General features: G+C 43.4%; 1 long non-coding RNA gene across 3 annotated transcripts in view; it reads left to right on the top strand.

The window, feature by feature from the left end:
* Positions 1–16,466, top strand: part of LOC138644707 (uncharacterized) — a 92,888-nt gene that overhangs the window by 42,879 nt on the left and 33,543 nt on the right. For all 3 annotated transcript variants that reach the window (XR_011314644.1, XR_011314643.1, XR_011314645.1), the window contains exon 3: positions 15,597–15,753. This is a non-coding gene — a long non-coding RNA (uncharacterized lncRNA). The remainder of the gene's footprint in view (positions 1–15,596; positions 15,754–16,466) is intronic.

The following is a 16,466-nucleotide window of genomic DNA, read 5'->3' as shown; positions in this document are numbered from 1 at the left end:
TGCTAATATTAGTTCCAAGTTCTCATGTGGCATTATATTTTGCAATTTGCCTTTATAGCGAGGACCAAGGAGGCAGGCCAACCAGTAATCGTCATCGTTCATCATTTTAGTAATGCATGTGTCCCTTTTGAGGATACGTAAGGCATAATCCGCCATGTGGGCCAAAGTTCCAGTTCTCAAATCTGCGGTTGTGCTTGGTTGAGGGGCAGTTTCAGGCAAATCCACGTCACTTGTGTCCCTCAAAAAACCAGAACCCGGCCTTGCCGCGCCAACAATTTCCAGTGGCCCCGGAAAAGCTTTCTCATTAAAAATATAATCATCCCCATCATCCTCCTCGTCCTCCTCCTCCTATTCGCCCGCTACCTCGTCCTGTACACTGCCCTGGCCAGACAATGGCTGACTGTCATCAAGGCTTTCCTCTTCCTCAGCTGCAGACGCCTGATCCTTTATGTGCGTCAAACTTTGCATCAGCAGACGCATTAGGGGGATGCTCATGCTTATTATGGCATTGTCTGCACTAACCAGCCGTGTGCATTCCTCAAAACACTGAAGGACTCGACACATGTCTTGAATCTTCGACCACTGCACACCTGACAACTCCATGTCTGCCATCCTACTGCCTGCCCGTGTATGTGTATCCTCCCACAAAAACATAACAGCCCGCCTCTGTTCGCACAGTCTCTGAAGCATGTGCAGTGTTGAGTTCCACCTTGTTGCAACGTCTATGATTAGGCGATGCTGGGGAAGGTTCAAAGAATGCTGATAGGTCTGCATACGGCTGGAGTGTACGGGCGAACGGCGGATATGTGAGCAAAGTCCACGCACTTTGAGGAGCAGGTCGGATAACCCCGGATAACTTTTCAGGAAGCACTGCACCACCAGGTTTAAGGTGTGAGCCAGGCAAGGAATGTATTTCAGTTGGGAAAGGGAGATGGCAGCCATGAAATTCCTTCCGTTATCACTCACTACCTTGCCTGTCTCAAGATCTACAGTGCCCAGCCACGACTGCGTTTCTTTCTGCAAGAACTCGGACAGAACTTCCGCGGTGTGTCTGTTGTCGCCCAAACACTTCATAGCCAATACAGCCTGCTGACGTTTGCCAGTAGCTGCCCCATAATGGGAGACCTGGTGTGCAACAGTGGCAGCTGCGGATGGAGTAGTTGTGCGACTGCGGTCTGTGGACGAGCTCTCGCTTCTGCAGGAGGACGAGGAGGAGGGGGTGCGAACGGCTACAGCCAACTGTTTCCTAGACCGTGGGCTAGGCAGAACTGTCCCAAACTTGCTGTCCCCTGTGGACCCTGCATCCACAACATTCACCCAGTGTGCCGTGATGGACACGTAACGTCCCTGGCCGTGCCTACTGGTCCATGCATCTGTTGTCAGGTGCACCTTTGTGCTCACAGATTGCCTGAGTGCATGGACGATGCGCTCTTTAACATGCTGGTGGAGGGCTGGGATGGCTTTTCTGGAAAAAAAGTGTCGACTGGGTAGCTCATAGCGTGGTACAGCGTAGTCCATCAGGGCTTTGAAAGCTTCGCTTTCAACTAACCGGTAGGGCATCATCTCTAACGAGATTAGTCTAGCTATGTGGGCGTTCAAACCCTGTGTACGCGGATGCGAGGCTAAGTACTTCCTTTTTCTAACCATAATCTCATGTAGGGTGAGCTGGACTGGAGAGCTGGAGATCGTGGAACTAGCGGGGGTGCCGGTGGACATGGCAGACTGAGAGACGGTGGGAGATGGTATTGTTGCCGCCGGTGCCCTAGATGCAGTGTTTCCTACTACGAAACTGGTGATTCCCTGACCCTGACTGCTTTGGCCTGGCAAAGAAACCTGCACAGATACTGCAGGTGGTGCGGAAAATGGTGGCCCTACACTGCCGGAAGGGATGTTGCGTTGATGACTAGCTTCATTGGCCGAGGGTGCTACAACCTTAAGGGACGTTTGGTAGTTAGTCCAAGCTTGCAAATCCATGGTGGTTAAATGTCTATGCATGCAACTTGTATTGAGACTTTTCAGATTCTGCCCTCTGCTTAAGGTAGTTGAACATTTTTGACAGATGACTTTGCGCTGATCAATTGGATGTTGTTTAACCCCTTCACCCCAAAGCCTGTTTTCACCTAAGTGACAGGGCCAATTTTTACAATTCTGACCATTGTCACTTTATGAGGTTATAACTCTGAAACGCTTCAACGGATCCTGGTGATTCTGACACTGTTTTCTCGTGACATATTGTACTTCATGATAGTGGTAAAACTTCTTCGATATGACTTGCATTTATTTGTGAAAAAAACAAAAATTTGTCGGAAATTATGAAAATTTAGCAATTTTCAAACTCTTAGTTTTTATGCCCTTAAATTAGAGAGTTATATCACATAATATAGTTAATAAACAACATTTCCCACATGTCTGCTTTACATCAGCACAATTTTGGAAACATAATTTTTTTTTGTTAGGACGTTATAAGGGTTAAAAGTTGACCAGCGATTTCTCATTTTTGCAACAAAATTTGCAAAACCATTTTTTTACGGACCACCTCACACTTGAAGTGACTTTGAGGGGTCTATATGACAGAAAATGCCCAAAAGTGACACCATTCTAAAAACTGCACCCCTCAAGGTACTCAAAACCACATTCAAAAAGTTTATTAACCCTTCAGGTGCTTCACAGGAATTTTTTGAATGTTTAAAAAAATTGAACATTTAACTTTTTTTTCACAAAATTTTTACTTCAGGTCCAATTTGTTTCATTTTACCAAGGGTAACAGGAGAAATTGGACCACAAAAGTCGTTGTACAATTTGTCCTGAGTACGCCGATACCCCATATGTGGGGGTAAACCACTGTTTGGGCACATGGCAGAGCTCGGAAGGGAAGGAGCGCTATTTGACTTTTCAATGCAAGATTTGCTGGAATTGAGATCGGAGCCCATGTCACGATTGGAGAGCCCCTGATGTGCCTAAACAGTGGAAACCCCCACAGGTGACACCATTTTGGAAAGTAGACCCCCTAAGGAACTAATCTAGATGTGTGGTGAGCACTTTGAACCTCCAAGTGCTTCACAGAAGTTTATAATGTAGAGCCGTAAAAAAATTTTTTTTATTAATTTTCACAAAAAATGATCTTTTTGCCCCAAATTTTTTATTTTCCCAAGGGTAAAAGGATAAATTGGACCCCAAAAGTTGTTGTGCAATTTGTCCTGAGTACGTCGATACTTCATATATGGGGATAAACCACTGTTTGAGCGCATGGCAGAGCTCGGAAGGGAAGGAGTGCCATTTGACTTTTCAATGCAAAATTGGCTGGAATTGAGATCGGACGCCATGTCGCATTTGGAGAGCCCCTGACGTGCCTTAACAGTTGAAACCCCCCACAAGTGACCCCATTTAGGAAAGAAGACCCCCTAAGGAACTTATCTAGATGTGTGGTGAGCACTTTTAACCCCCAATTGTTTCACTAAAGTTTAGAATGTAGCATTGTGAAAATTAAAAAATCTTTTTTTCTTTCCACAAAATGATGTTTTAGCCCGCAATTTTTTTTCCCCAAGGGTAACAGGAGAAATTGGACCACAAATGTTATTGTCCAATTTGTCCTGAGTACGCTGATACCCCACATGTTGGGGGGAACCACCGTTTGAGTGCATGGCAGAGCTCGGAAGGGAAGGAGCACCGTTTGAAATGCAGACTTAGATGGAATGGACTGCAGGTGTCATGTTGCATTTGCAGAGCCCCTGATGTACCTAAACAGTAGAAACCCCCCACAAGTGACCCCATATTGGAAACTAGACCCCCCAAGGAACTTATCTAGATGTGTTGTGAGAGCTTTGAACCAACAAGTGTTTCACTACAGTTTATAACGCAGAGCCGTGAAAATAAAAAATATTTTTTTTTCCACGAAAATGATATTTTATCCCCTATGTTTTTATTTTCCCAAGGGTAACAGGACAAATTGGACCCCAAAAGTTGTTGTCCAACTTGTCCTGAGAACGCTGATACCCCATATGTTGGGGGGAACCACTGTTTGGGTGCACGGCAGAGCTCGAAAGGGAAGGAGCGCCATTTGAAATGCAGACTTAGATGGATTGGTCTGCAGGCGTCATGTTGCATTTGCAGAGCCCCTGATGTACCTAAACAGTAGAAACCCCCCACAAGTGACCCCATATTGGAAACTAGACCCCCAAAGGAACTTATCTAGATGTGTTGTGAGAGCTTTGAACCAACAAGTGTTTCACTACAGTTTATAACGCAGAGCCGTGAAAATAAAAAATATTTTTTTTTCCACGAAAATGATATTTTATCCCCTATGTTTTTATTTTCCCAAGGGTAACAGGACAAATTGGACCCTAAAAGTTGTTGTCCAACTTGTCCTGAGAACGCTGATACCCCATATGTTGGGGGGAACCACTGTTTGGGCACACAGGAGAACTCGGAAGGGAAGGAGCCCTGTTTTACTTTTTCAAAGCAGAATTGGCTGGAATTGAGATCGGACGCCATGTCGCGTTTGGAGAGCCCCTGATGTGCCTAAACAGTGGAAACCCCCAATTATAACTGAAACCCTAACCCCAACCCTAACCCTAACCCTAGCCCTAACCCTAGCCCTAGCCCTAGCCCTAGCCCTAACCCTAGCCCTAACCCTAGCCCTAGCCCTAGCCCTAGCCCTAACCCTAGCCCTAACCCTAGCCCTAACCCTAGCCCTAGCCCTAACCCTAGCCCTAACCCTAGCACTAATGGGAAAATGGAAATAAATACATTTTTTTACATTTTATTATTTTTCCCTAACTAAGGGGGTGATGAAGGGGGGTTTGATTTACTTTTATAGCGTTTTTTTGGCGGATTTTTATGATTGGCAGCTGTCACACACTAAAAGACGCTTTTTATTGCAAAAAATAGTTTTTGCATCACCACATTTTGAGAGCTATAATTTATCCATATTTTGGCCCACAGAGTCATATGAGGTCTTGTTTTTTGCAGGACGAGTTGACGTTTTTATTGGTAACATTTTCGGGCAGATGACATTTTTTGATCGCTTTTTATTCCGATTTTTGGGAGGCGGAATGAACAAAAACCAGCTATTCATGAATTTCTATTGGGGGAGGCGTTTATACCGTTCCACGTGTGGTAAAATGGATAAAGCAGTTTTATTCTTCGGGTCAGTACGATTACAGCGATACCTCATTTATGTAATTTTTTTTATGTTTTGGCGCTTTTACACAATAAAAACTATTTTATATAAAAAATAATTGTTTTTGCATCGCATTATTCTGAGAGCTATAACTTTTTTATTTTTCTGCTGATGATGCTGTATGGCGGCTTTTTTTTTGCGGGACAAGATGATGTTTTCAGTGGTACCATGGTTATTTATATCCGTCGTTTTGATCGCGTGTTATTCCACTTTTTGTTCGCCTGTATGATAGTAAAGCGTTGTTTTTTGACTTGTTTTTTTTTTTTTTTTTTTTGCGGTGTTCACTGAAGGGGTTAACTAGTGGGATAGTTTTATAGAGCGGGTCGTTACGGACGCGGCGATACCAAATATGTGTGCATTTATTTTTTTTAATTTTTTTTACATAAATAAATGGATTTATTGGGAAATGTTTTTTTTTTTTTTATTTGGGGATTTTTTTTTATTTTTTTTTACACATTCTATTTTTTTTTTTTTTTACTTTCTAACATTGTCCCAGGGTGGGACATCTCTGTATTAGATCAGATCGTTGATCTGACACTGTGCATAGCACACTGTCAGATCAACGATCTGACAGGCAGCTTACCTGGCTTTCCAGCGCCTGCTCTCAGCAGGCGCCGGCTAGCCAGGTCACTTCATGACCCGGAAGGAGTCCGGCGGCCATCTTGGATCCGGGGACTCCTTCCGGGTCACCGGAGCAACGCGATCTCATTGCGTTGCTCCGGTGGGAGAGCGCAGGGAGCCCCCGTCCCTGCGCGATCCCCCTCTATGCCGCTGTCACTACTGACAGCGGCATCAGAGGGGTTAAATGCCCGCGATCGGCGATAGCGCCGATCGTGGGCATTGCTGCGGGGTGTCAGCTGTCATATACAGCTGATACCCGCACCCGATCACCGCGGCGCTCAGCGCGAGACCGCGGTGATCGGTGCGCCGTACTAGTACTGCTGCTGGCACTAATGCAGTGCCGGCAGCGCAGTACTAGTACGGCGCGTGTCGCGAAGGGGTTAAAAAAATGCCAGACTGCACTCTTTCTAGCATCGGATACCTTTTCAGGCATTGCAGACTGAGCTTTAACCGGATGGCCACGCTGTCCTCCAACAGGTTTTGGCTTTGCCACGCGTTTTGGGCAAGATACGGGCCCGGCAGATGGAACCTGTTGCGATGTTGATGCCTGCTGCGGCCCCTCCTCCTCCGCTTCAGAACTACTGCCGCCTGCACCCTGTTCCCCCAATGGCTGCCAATCGGGGTCAAGAACTGGGTCATCTATTACCTCTTCTTGTAGCTCGTGTGCAACATCGTCTGTGTCACCGTGTCGGTCGGTGGTATAGCGTTCGTGATGGGGCAACATAGTCTCATCAGGGTCTGATTCTTGATCATTACCCTGCGAGGGCAATGTTGTGGTCTGAGTCAAAGGACCAGCATAGTAGTCTGGCTGTGGCTGTGCATCAGTGCACTCCATGTCAGATTCAACTTGTAATGGGCATGGACTGTTAACTGCTTCACTTTCTAAGCCAGGGACGGTATGTGTAAAGAGCTCCATGGAGTAACCCGTTGTGTCGCCTGCTGCATTCTTCTCTGTTGTTGTTTTTGCTGAAGAGGACAAGGAAGCGACTTGTCCCTGACCGTGAACATCCACTAATGACGCGCTGCTTTTACATTTACCAGTTTCACGAGAGGAGGCAAAAGAGCTAGAGGCTGAGTCAGCAAGATAAGCCAAAACTTGCTCTTACTGCTCCGGCTTTAAAAGCGGTTTTCCTACTCCCAGAAAAGGGAGCGTTCGAGGCCTTGTGTAGCCAGACGACGAACCTGGCTCCACAGCTCCAGACTTAGGTGCAATATTTTTTTTCCCACGACCACCTGATGCTCCACCACTACCACTACCCTCATTACCAGCTGACAATGAACGCCCCCGGCCACGACCTCTTCCACCAGACTTCCTCATTGTTTTAAAAACGTAACCAAACTAACGGTATTTGTTGCTGTCACACAACTTACACGGAGAGCTATAACTTCAGTATGATTTAGCTACCCCTTTACAGGTGGGTGAGACCGCAAGGAAAATCAGGCACAATGTTACACACTCTGTTTTTGGTGGCAACAAATGAGAGAGATGCCACACACGCAGGACTGTCACTGAAGCACAAATGTAAATATTAATCTCCCACTGATTTGATTTTTTTTTTTTTTTTCAGGGAGACTTTAGAAAAAAAAATAATAGAATAAAATGATTTTTTCAGGAAGAATTTAGAAACCAAATAAAATAAAATGATTTCTTCAGGGAGAATTTAGAAAACAAATAAAACAAAAAATAGGCTTTCTATGGCCCACTGAGTGAGAGATGACGCACACAGGAGTCAGGAGTGGCACACAAGCCCAGAGGCCAATATTGTTCTCCCAATGATTGATGTAGTGATTTTTTCAGGTAGATTTTGGATCCCAAATCAAGGTAAAAAAAATAATAGGCTTTCTATGGCCCACAATTGGAGAGAGAGAGAGAGATGGCACACCCAGGAGTCAAGACTGGCACACAAGTAGAAAGGGCAATATTAATCTCCCACTGATTTGATTTTTTTTTTTTTTTCAGGGAGACTTTAGAAAAAAAAAATAATAAAAAAAATGATTTTTTTCAGGAAGAATTTAGAAACCAAATAAAATAAAATGATTTTTTCAGGGAGAATTTAGAAAACAAATAAAACAAAAATAGGCTTTCTATGGCCCACTGAGTGAGAGATGACGCACACAGGAGTCAGGAGTGGCACACAAGCCCAGAGGCCAATATTTATCTCCCACTGATTGATTTATTGATTTTTTCAGGTAGGATTTAGAACCCAAATCAACCAAAAAAATAAATAGGCTTTCTATGGCCCACTATTTGTGAGAGAGATGACACGCTCAGGACTGGCACACAAGCCCAGAGGCCAATATTAATCTCCCACTTTTTTTTTTTTTTTCAGGGAAAATTTATAAACCCAATTAAAAAAATAATAAATAGGCTTTCTATGGCCCACTATCTGAGAGAGAGAGATGGCACGCTTAGGACTGGCACACAAGTCCAAAGGCCAATATTAATCTCCCTTTTTTTTTTCAGGGAGAATTTATAAAACAAAAAAAAAAATAAATAAATAGGCTTTCTATGGCCCACTATTTGTGAGAGAGATGGCACGCTCAGGACTGGCACACAAGCCCAGAGACCAATATTAATTTCCCACTTTTTTTTTTTTTTTTCAGGGAAAATTTATAAACCCAATAAAAAAAATAATAAATAGGCTTTCTATGGCCCACTATCTGAGAGAGAGAGATGGCACGCTTAGGACTGGCACACAAGCCCAAAGGCCAATATTAATCTCCCACTGATTGATTTATTGATTTTTTCAGGTAGAATTTAGAACCCAAATAAAGCAAAAAAAATATATAGGCTTTCTATGGCCCACTGAGTGAGTGATGATGCACACAGGAGTCAGGAGTGGCACACAAGCCCTGAGGCCAATATTTTTCTCCCACTGATTGATGTAGTGATTTTTTCAGGTAGATTTTGGAACCCAAATCAAGCAAAAAAATAAATTGGCTTTCTATGGCCCACTGACTGAGAGATGGCACACACAGGAGTCAGGAGTGGCACACAAGCCCTGAGGCCAACATTTTTCTCCCACTGATTGATGTAGTGATTTTTTCAGGTAGATTTTGGAACCCAAATCAAGCAAAAAAATAAATAGGCTTTCTATGGCCCACTGACTGAGAGATGGCACACACAGGAGTCAGGAGTGGCACACAAGCCCTGAGGCCAACATTTTTCTCCCACTGATTGATGTAGTGATTTTTTCAGGTAGATTTTAGAACCCAAATCAAGCAAAAAAATAAATAGGCTTTCTATGGCCCACTGAGTGAGAGATGGCACAGACAGGGATGGCACTCTAGCAGAAATGCCAATCTTAATCTCCCACAAAAAAAAAAAAAAAAAGGAACTGTCCTTCAATTACTATCTCCCTGCAGTAATCTCAGCCAGGTATGGCAGGCAGCAATAAGGAGTGGACTGATGCACAAATTAAATAAAAAGTGTGGACAAACAAACAAGATAGCTGTGCAGAAAGGAAGGAACAAGAGGATTTGTGCTTTGAAAAAAGCAGTTGGTTTGCACAGCGGCGTACACACAGCAATGCAGCTATCAGGGAGCCTTCTAGGGCAGCCCAATGAGCTACAGCGCTGAGGAAAAAAAAAAAAAAAGTAGCTTCCACTGTCCCTGCACACCGAAGGTGGTGTTGGACAGTGGAAATCGCTACAGCACAAGCGGTTTGGTGGTTAATGGACCCTGCCTAACGCTATCCCTGCTTCTGACGAAGCGGCAGCAACCTCTCCCTAAGCTCAGATCAGCAGCAGTAACATGGCGGTCGGCGGGAACGCCCCTTTATAGCCCCTGTGACGCCGCAGACAGCAAGCCAATCACTGCAATGCCCTTCTCTAAGATGGTGGGGACCAGGACCTATGTCATCACGCTGCCCACACTCTGCGTTTACCTTCATTGGCTGAGAAATGGCGCTTTTCGCGTCATTGAAACGCGACTTTGGCGCGAAAGTCGCGTACCGCATGGCCGACCCCGCACAGGGGTCGGATCGGGTTTCATGAAACCCGACTTTGCCAAAAGTCGGCGACTTTTGAAAATGAACGACCCGTTTCGCTCAACCCTACTGTACAACACTGCATGTACTGCAGATATGGCACCAAAGTAATAACGAATGCTATACAAAATATTGGATGTATACATATATTGGGACACACTGCACAGAATCAAAGTATATTACTAGACAAGGGTACAACCACAAGTAAGAAACATCAAAACTCAGTATGAATAAATAAATGGTCCTTAATATCCCTATTTGATGCAAGATATAAGCCCAGGAATAGGCGCACCATTAAAAATCAGAGTATGATGGAAAGGATGTAACCCATGCCACCTCCTAATAGAGGCAAAGACCAACGTAGTCCCATGAGGAAAAATACCCCAGACAGGGCAGTGTGCAACCCAATCACCCAATAATCACCTGAAATAGGGAGGGTGAAAACGGCAGCCAAAAGCGTGACAGGCCCGGGAGGCAGATGAGCCCAACGCGTATCGCGGCAGAAAAAGGCCGCTTCGTCAGGGGAAAAAATAGAAAGCTGTGCCCCATATAGAATGCTCTGTCTGCACCGTTCATTATTGCCCCATAGATGTGCCATAGAAAGCTGTGCCCCATCTATAATGCTGCTGCTGCTGCTGCAATAAAATAAAAAATTACATACTCACCTCTCTTGCTTGCAGCTCCTCAGCGTCCCATGTCGGCGTCTCTCCACACTGACTATTCAGGCAGAGGGCAGCGCGCACACTAGTACGTCATCGCACCCTCTGACCTGAACAGTCAGAGCCAGAGGACGGGAAGACTGAGAGGCGCCTGGCGGGTGGAACGCGGACAGGTAAATATGCAATACTTACCTGCTCCCGGTGTCCCTGGCTCCTTCTCCCGGACAGCTGGTCTCCGGGGGCCGCAGCCTCTTCCTCTGTCAGCGGTCACTGGCACCACTCATTAGAGGAATGAATATGCAGCTCCACCCCTATGGGAGTGGAGTCCATATTCATGACTTTAATGAGCAGTCCCACGTGACCGCTGAACAGGGGAAGAGCTGCGGCACCCGAAGACCGTGGGACTGCAGGGACAGCGCCAGGAGCGCCAGGAGCACCAGGACTAGGTGAGTATGCCTCAGACCTCTCTCCCCCTCAGCCGCCGACCCTGCCGCCGACCGTGACTCGAGTATAAGCCGAGAGGGGCACTTTAAGCCCAAAAATTTGGGCTGAAAATCTCGGCTTATACCCGAGTATATACGGTAAACCAAAATGTATTTTTTTTTATTAAAAGATTGGACATTTCAGTGTAATTTATGAGGAAGGCAAGAGCTGCAAAAAATAAGGGACTCAGAGTCACTTAGATACACCCTGTATTAGACATAAAATAGGGCCTCATACACATTCTGTTCAAATTTTCATGTATTGGTGCTCCTTGACTCATAAAGACTATGCACTAACTGCAAATCTTGTCAAAAATTACAAGCAGGGTCATCCATACATCCTTGAAGGCACCAACTGTATTTCCTCATTCAAATATTGTGAACAAAGTATCATAGTGGTACTCCTACACTTATAAACTCTTTATTTTGGAGTGTTAGATTTCACAGAAATGTACACCAGACTATGGAATACTGTATGGCTAAGAAACTTTACCCTACAAAATAGTTTAATGCTTTTTTCAGTTTTATAAATCACAGAAAAGTACCCCATACCACACAATAGTGTATGGTTGGGAAATATTTAGAATTGAGAGACCTCAGTGGTTGATACTTTTTAATGGCTAACTGAAAAGATGGTAACAAATTGCAAGCTTTCGAGACTACTCAGGTCCCTTCATCAGGCATAGACTAACACAAATTCTGAAGAACAACATATTTATGCACAATACAGCCCAGGAATAATGCCATAGATAAGGCAAGTGACCTGAAGCATAACTACCATTATGTGAAAGTGATAAACAGTTGTGTCCATAAATATTGCAACAGTTCATAGATAAGGAAGTCTAAATTTCTTATGGTCCTCTGAATTGGTCTGGTTCTGTGTTATGATGACCAAACATGGTCTGAGGAGCAAATTCCTTAATTGCACTGAGTGTGTCAAAGGTCATCATCAGTTTATACTCCCAAACTCTTCTGTCTCTCTGAGATTTGAAATTACCCTTTAACACAAGTAATCTCATGTCCCTGGTGCTATGATGAGGGAGACAAAAATGTCTTACCACAGGTACATCTATTCTTTTTTCTCTTATTCTGTGGCGGTGAGAGTTCATCCTTGTTTTCAGTTTTTGCCCTGTCTCCCCCACATACAGACCCCAGATGGACATTTGTTACTTATAATTAAGTACACCACATTAGATGTGATGCAGCTAAAAGTACCTGGGATCTTGTAGTCCTGATGTGAATTGGGCATCTTTATCTTGTCCGTGGTCATTATGAATGGACAGGTTTTATTTTTTTTCTGATTGCAAGGAAAGGTTCCTGCAGCTGATTGAGAGGACAGGAAGCTTCTGACAATGATACTTCTTAGACTTGGGGGCTGCCTAAAACACAGTAGTGGGGGGTCTGGAAAAATGGATTGTATTCAGGCATCTTTTTGTAGTAAAGGTTGTAATTTCCATGCAGTTCCCCTTAGCACCTCCTGATTTGGATTGTAGGTGACTACTCAAGGCACCCGGTTATATTCTTCTTTAGCTTTGTAATGTAGCAGGTGATTCGTTGATATTCTAGTTGCTCTTGTAATTTGGTTTTGAATTGTTCTTGGATGGTAACCCTGATTCAAAAAAGTCTTTCTGAGGCCACCACGGTGTTCATCTCTATCCATGGGGTTGGAACATATACGATTGTATCTGATGGCTTGGCTGTAGACAATAGAGTTTTTATGTGTTTTGGATGGAAACTGTCCCATTTAAGGTATGTTGGGTGGTCGATTGGCTTCTGATACAGGGATGTCTCTATTTCATTGTTCTGCAGCCTAATGATGGTGTCCAAAAACTAAATTTCAGTGCTGGAGTAGATGTGTGTTAAGTTGATGGTGGGATGAAATTGATTAAACTGTTCATGGAACATCTTTGGCTATGGCTCAGACTCCGTCCAGATGATTAAAATATCGTCAATGTAACGGTAGTAGGCCTGAGGCCTGATGGGACATGAGGACAAAAGTCGCTTTCAAGCTTGGCCATGAAAAGATTTGCATACTGTGGGGCCATTTTACTTCCCATGCCTGTACCATTCTCCTGTAGATACATCTTGTTGTCAAATTCAAAGTAATTTCTGGTGAGGATGAATTTTATAAGTTTCACTACAGAATCAGCATCAATCCCTGAATTTTCCAGGAAGAATTTGCAAGCATTTAGTCCATCCTGGTGTGGGATATTAGTGTTCAAAGATTCCACATCCATGGTGGCCAGGATGGTTCCTTCTGGTAGAGGACCTATTGCTGATATGTCAGTTGTGTCCTGAATGTAGATGTGTGTATCCTTTACCAGTGGTTTAAGAATACCCTCTACCCATCTAGATACCTGCTCAGTAAGGGTACCCACACAAGAAATAATTGGTCTTTCTGGATTTCCAGATTTATGGATTTTGGGAAGCATGTAGAATGTCCCTATTATTTTACTTTCTGGTTTCAGGTCATCGGCTCTTGTGGATTCGTCAGGCAAAAAAGATACCAACTTGTTTAGTTCCTTCTAACAGTCATGCATAAATATGTGATTCTTCAGAATTTCTATTAGTCTTGCCTGACGAAGGGACCAGAGTAGTCTCGAAAGCTTGCAATTTGTTACCATCTTTTCAGTTAGCCATTAAAAGGTATCAACCACTGAGAATTCTCAATTCTAATTATTTTTCTATCGGCTGGCTAATACGGTACCAAGATATATATCTTTCCTATATCAAAATGGCTGAGAAATGTAACTGTGCCAAATTTTTTAACCCATTTTGGAGTGTTATATATAAAACATTCCAGAGAACACAGAATAGTTTATGGGTACGAAATTTAACCCACACACATTTTTCAATTATTTTTTGGCGTGTTACATAACAGAAAAAAGAAACACAAAGCACATAATACTTGATGGATCAAAATATATTACATATTTTCATCCTCCAAATAAAAATGCAGCTATATATTTGGCAACGAACTGCACAGCCACAATCCCTGTGTTCTGCCACTCTCTCTACCTCCCTGTAGTAAATGCAGAATGTATGTGATACAAACAGCAAATCAAACAATTAGCCCTTAGTAAGGCTATTAGTATGATGGAGTATGATGGTCCAGATTCAGCACCAGTATTGACACTAAAGGACCTCTGAATCATTATACTGTGCACACACAATCATAGGCAAGCACCCTCTCCCTTCCATAAAAAGTGTCACTGAGCTGTGCAATGGCGTGTGCCGGCCGGTGTGGCGCCTGTTCTTTTATTACCCCTGATCATGTCAAAATGCCAACAAATCACAGTTTAAAAAACACACCGTAGGTCAGTTTGCACTGCATGAAAAAAAGCACAGTGGGCAAGAGATTTCAATAAATGCAACCTTTTTTTCTGGATATGTATGAAACTGCATTTTGTGCACAGTGAAAATGCGCAACATCAAAAACTCACAGTGGGAACTGAATTGCTTCCACTACATTATAGTATTGTACTTTTAAGAAATAATATTTTCTTTTCTGTGACCTTCTAAATATGTTTTGCGCACATTCGGGGGGAAAGCCCCAAACCATGCCCACCCCTCTTTCTTTTTTACCACAACATTTAGGCTGTGTGCACACATTCCGGATTTTTTTTTCATGTTTTTTCGCTATAAAAATGCGATAAAACCACAAAAAATGCTTACATTCAGCATCCTATTAATAGAATGCAATCTGCATTTTGCATGCACATGCTGCGTTTTTTTCCTGAGCGGAAACGCATTCCGGAAAACAACGCAGCATGTTAATTAATTTGCAGAATCGTGGGGATTCCGCACACATAGGAATGCATTGATTCCCTTACTTCCCGCATGGGGCTATGCCCACCATGCGGGAAGTAAGCGGATCATGTGCGGATGGTACCCAAGGTGGAGGAGAGGAGACTCTCCTCTACGGACTGGTCACCATATAATTGTTAAAAAAAGAATTAAAATAAAAAATAGTGATATACTCACCTTCTGATGGCCCCCGGAGTCCTCCCGCCTCTCAGCGGGGCATGCGGCGCCTTCAGTTCCCCGGGATGCTGAGTGCAAAGGACTTGCGATGACATCGCGGTCACGTGACCGTGACGTCATCGCAGGCCCTTCGCACATAGCATCCCTGGGAACAGAAGCCACCGCGTGCACCGCTGAGGAGATCGGGACGCCGGATGGTGAGAATAACCATTTTTGTATTTTTTTATTACTTTTAACATTAGATCTTTTACTATTGATGCTGCGTAGGCAGCATCAATAGTAAAAAGTTGGTCACACTTCTCAAACACTATGTTTGACAAGAGTGACCAACCTGTCAATCAGTTTTCCAAGCGATGCTAAAGATCGCTTGGAAAATGCTAGCATTCTGCAAGCTAATTACGCTTGCAAAATGCTAGTGTTTAGCGGGAATACGCATGACATTTCTGCATTCGATATACTCGAGGAAGGAGTTGCGGAATTGACGCGGATATTTCCGTGGCAATTCTGCAACGTGTGCACTTAGCCTAACTGTGCCAAAAAATAAGATTTTTTTTTTACAGTTTAGAAAAATACTAATATATCTATATGTGTTTGTATAGGTTCACAGGATGTGATTTTTTTTTTAAAATGGTCGAAAGTTATCCACTCCCACACTGCAATAATAATTCTATTTGTTTAACAGGTTTTAACATTACAACTAGCAACACTCAAATCAAGCACCGATCATCATGGCAGTCAACTTATTCAAGAAGAAGGCATTTTCCTTAATATATCAAAAGCATATGATTCCAGCCTCCGATGAAATCACTAACATGGTTTTATCCTATGTAAAACTAAAAGTAAGTATAATAAGATGGTAAGCCATTGAGTGAAGTATTGCAATCCTATTATAAGTTATGCAAAAGGTAGACCTGTCAGTTCATGTCACATATCTTCCTTATAATTTACTTGTATTTCCCATCAAATAAGGATTCTGGGGCATTTTTTCATTTTGAGTTTTGCATGGTGCATTCCCTTTCCTCTTAAATATATGACTGGATTTTACCATTACCCTAGCCAGTAGGATATGGCTCTATTAAAGGGGGTTTACAGAAGTAGAAAAACATAGCTTCTGTCTTATCTAATTACCATTAATGCACTGTTTGTGGATTAAAGCATCTGAATTTTTTTCTATAAAATACACTACCCCCACCCCCACCTCCAAGGCATCAACCTCCACCACAAAATGTTCAGATGGGTGGGGCTGAATAAGAATCGGGGCAGTCATAAAACATTTTTTGAGAGTAAAAACACCGCTACCGCTAAGGCAGATCAATTCTTAATGTCAACCCCTTCTGTGTCAAGTCAGTGAGGGGCTTGACCACCTGAGCGAATCCTTTAATAAACCTCCGGTAGTAATTGGCAAATCCCAAGAAGCGCTGAAGGCCCTTCAGGTCCCGGGATTGAATCCAATCTACAATGGTCTGCACCTTTTTTGGATCCATACGAAACCCCTCATTAGAGATAATCGCAGTTCCTGTGCGAAAAACGAACATTTCTCTAGCTTAGCGAA

The sequence above is a fragment of the Ranitomeya imitator genome, chromosome 7 (genome assembly GCF_032444005.1).
Source record: "Ranitomeya imitator isolate aRanImi1 chromosome 7, aRanImi1.pri, whole genome shotgun sequence".
NCBI classification, from domain to species: Eukaryota; Metazoa; Chordata; class Amphibia; order Anura; family Dendrobatidae; genus Ranitomeya; species Ranitomeya imitator.
The sequence above is the reverse complement of the archived record's forward strand: the minus strand, read 5'-3'. Positions and strand labels throughout refer to the sequence as shown.